The sequence below is a fragment of the Triticum dicoccoides genome, chromosome 5B (assembly GCF_002162155.2).
Source record: "Triticum dicoccoides isolate Atlit2015 ecotype Zavitan chromosome 5B, WEW_v2.0, whole genome shotgun sequence".
Lineage (NCBI taxonomy): Eukaryota > Viridiplantae > Streptophyta > Magnoliopsida > Poales > Poaceae > Triticum > Triticum dicoccoides.
In genome coordinates, this window is record NC_041389.1 from 706,097,051 (window position 1) to 706,100,929 (window position 3,879).

At 40.5% G+C, this 3,879-nt stretch overlaps 1 long non-coding RNA gene across 1 annotated transcript in view; it reads right to left on the reverse strand.

Annotated features, from left to right (window-relative positions):
- LOC119312823 overlaps positions 1–434 on the reverse strand; it is a 1,453-nt gene extending 1,019 nt beyond the window's left edge. Inside the window, exon 1 of the long non-coding RNA XR_005151447.1 lies at positions 117–434. This is a non-coding gene — a long non-coding RNA (uncharacterized LOC119312823). The remainder of the gene's footprint in view (positions 1–116) is intronic.
- Positions 435–3,879: the final 3,445 nt, after the last annotated feature.

Here is a 3,879-nt window from a genome sequence, read left to right on the forward strand (position 1 = left end):
GAATCTCACAATTTAGTAAAATAAGACTAGAATCTCATTCCAACTTCAATTGACAAATGATAGGTACACAAAAACTATGAGTACTGATTAAGAAGCTGGCATTCAATTGCGACTACCTGAGTCCGTCAAGTACCTAGAGCAGCCGAGCAGTAGGCGAGCTGCGAGCGCCTACCCGGAGCGAGTGTGGGAGCCAAGCACGGGGGACAACAATGACAGCGGGCACGTAGATGCACTGGATCTCGGTCCTCTATGATATGCCCGCTCCCGCATCGTGTCCAGCATGCCCCTCTAGCTCCCGTCTAGATCTGCGCTAGGACATGGGGATGGCAGCGGCAGAGTTTATCTAGGGAAGACCGGCGGGGTTGCTGGCGAGGCGAGACCGTCGTGCGGCGAGGAGGCGGCGGGGCGAGGCAGAGGGGAGGAGGAGGAGGCGGCGTGCGACGGCGCGGCGTGCGGAGGAGAGCAGGCAGCGGGGAGAATGGGCGGCGGCCACCATGGAATGGGGAGTGGTGGGGAGAGAGTGAAGGAATAAGTGTCTGCGTGTCTCTTCTTTTTCTTTCTTTTTTCTTTTTTGCTCGAAGCCTTTTTGGTCAAGTACTAATAAGCATAGGCGTTCCTCTAAGAAAATATAAACGTTGTCCAGGTCAGTTTTTCTGAGAGCCCATGTCATTTTCTTTATCAATAGCCCTTTTGGTCATTTGGCTTATATTAGCATCGGATGTTGTCAAAAAAAATATTGGGCGTGTCCGATTTGACTGTGTGGGTGCTATGTTTTTATATGTCACAAGGGTTTAGAAAAATGTTCAGTCATAATCATTTTGATAGCTATTGAGATCTTTATTGATATTTGTTATTGAACATATCAAAAAAATGTAATCATGTAAGTCATCTTGTGGTCTCTGGATGTTAAATTTCATGGAGTACTTCATGAGAGATATTGTGTCCGACAATCCAGAACAGGTATATTTTGCTTCATATTATGATACTTGTTATTTTGTGGTGTGTAAGTATTTCAAAAAAGTCTTATCACTACTTGACTTTATGTTCACATGACATGTTTTAGAAAAAAATGGTCGTCATTTTAATCGACTTGGAATTCAATGATGATGATATAAGAAATCAAGACTTGAAAACTTGAGATATTCTTGGGCTATGTTTGTTGTTTGTCTTGGATCAAGATTAAGATCTAAAATGTTTTAATCATAGATATGATACGTGTGTTGCACGTGCACACTTACTTTGTATCAAAAGATTGATGTGGTTACACAAAGTCATGGTAGCACAAGTTGTATCTATAGATTGTGATACATAGTGATGCATCTTTGTGAGGTTAATTGTGTGCCCAATTTATTAATGCTTCTACGATTTCTGATTTAGTGGTTTACACTGAAGGTGCATAGCATCAATATGATTAGACTTAAGAGATAAGGAGAAATAATGGTTAAATACGAATGTTAAATACACATGGTTTGTCGTTTCCGTAAAAAACGGAGTTATGATAATAAATGAAATATGCTCAAAGTCTAACTTACTTTCAAATTTTGATGTATATGGATCCAGAGTTGATGGCCAAGATGTTGTCTATGTGTGTTACTTAAGTGTCAATCTTTGTGACAATATTGACTAACATACTATTGTATGTAACGTGTTCTTGTAGTCCATTTCAAAACTATATCTGCAAAAGCATAATTTCATACAAATTATGATTTGAAATAATTGTTTCCTAACTAGGATAACTGAGAATTTTTTTCTGTGATTTTACGTGTGTTGCACGTGCACGCTTACTAGTGGGGTATAAACATATGTAATACTGTAGGATTTTCCAAAATACCCATATAAAGAAGATATTAATTAAGCACCATAAACTTAATTCTAAAAATTATTAACATGCAAGATAATAGCATATTTGAAATCTACACATTTTTCTGAGGGGTTTTCATGTATAACATGTTATTAGGATTTGAAAGTTATAACTATGTTAAAAAGCATCTGAATTTGCACCAAAAAGAGAAGTGAAAAAGAAAAAGGGGTGTGGCTGGGTAGTCGAGTGGGGCGGTAGTTGTGTGGATGACAAAAATTAGGGATCATGCTGTATATAACCCCAAAAAAAGTCTATCCAGCGAAATATATTGTTTTTTCACTTTACAGGTGGCATAGTGGGTAATTATTGGCAATTTTAAGGGCAATTTTCATGACATACCATCAGAAGCAATAGCCTTTATTGTTAGTTAGGTATAGATAGATATAGATATAAGGCAGAGATTAGTTACAAGAGATTGCTAAAACCACATGACGATTAGCACATCCAACTCTTCACTCCACACTAAATATGGACTACTACTCAGCTAGGTGTTGGACTCCTCTACCTCCTGCCGCAAACCATAACCTGAGCTCTTCAATAATTTTCTCCGCGCTGCCCCATTCATTTGCAATATCAGATCGTGAGAAAATCCATTTGTTTCTCTGCTTTCAGATGTTCCGGCATATTAAAGATAATGAACGAGTCGTATCCTTTGCGGTGTATTTTGGCTATACGTTTGCGGGTAACCCACCACCAAGTCTCCAACCGGTCCTACACCATGGGCGAGATCGAAAGATCAATTCCAACTCTCCTAAAGCACAAGGACCATACTTCACGAGAGAAGACACACTGTAAGAGGATGTCATCGACCGTGTCTTCCTCCTGATCGCAGAGGTAACGTGGCGAGCTCTAGTCTTAGAAGCCATGCAAATGCCTTCTATCTGATGTCCAAAGACGATACTGCAGTGCCAGCCATATGATATTGCAGTGCAGCCGATAAAACTATATAAAGAATGCAACATACCAAGCAACACAAACAACACAGGAAAAAGAACATCTTTGGTACATATATTGAATGGATATAGACGTTTGCCCGACATGCTTGCATTATGTTAAAACACTCTGAGGCGACATAAAGACTTGTTTCTTTGATTATTTAGAAAAGTGACATTTGCCGGTTCAGGCCCGAAAATGACAAATCTGACCCGCCAAAGGTCATCGTAGGAGTTGGATCTAAAGGCATCTCTAGCCTATCCTTATATCTCAATTCCTTGTATGTCTCATTATACTTAATTCTTTATAATTTGAGGAGTTAAACGGCGGCCAGACCTAGCCAAACCCCTATAATTAACTTCTAAACTTTTTTTTACCGATTCTTCTAGCCTTTGTCATATACATTTCAAATAATTGCATACTATTTCATCATCCATTCGAATGATTCAAATTGAACATACACACCAGATCAATAATAAACATGTATATAGTTCATCTAATCGAGCAATTCAAATTAGAAGATGCATAGACTTCATCAAAAAGGCACCATAGTGACCAAGTTTGACCCAAAATCACCACAACATAGTATGTCTTATGTCATGTATCAAGCCCTACCAAAGGCATACTATACGTACTCAAGCACTTTCATGCTCATCACCTCCAAGAAAACCATCACCACGCCCACGGCCACCACCATCACCTCCAAGAAAACTATCACCATCGCCACGGCCACCACCATCGCCCCCAAGAGAGACCTCGGATTAGGCCATGATCTCCACACGAGTGAGCTCCCAATACTTCCTTATCGTGGCATTGATCATGCATGGGTTCATGAACATGATAGCCTGCTCTTTGGCCTTCTTCTGTTTTGCAAGCCTCTCCTCCTAGAGAGGAATCCCATGCTACTCCACCATAACATTCCTCCACAACGCAACCCGGCCCGGGCCGAAGACCACTGTCTAGGAGACCCAGCCTGATGTGAGTGAGCCCCGTGGGAGGTGAGTGTTGGGAACGTAGTAGAAAACAAAAAAAATCGCCTTATGATCAAGATCCCATATCACTATGAAGATGCATACAAGGTTAGA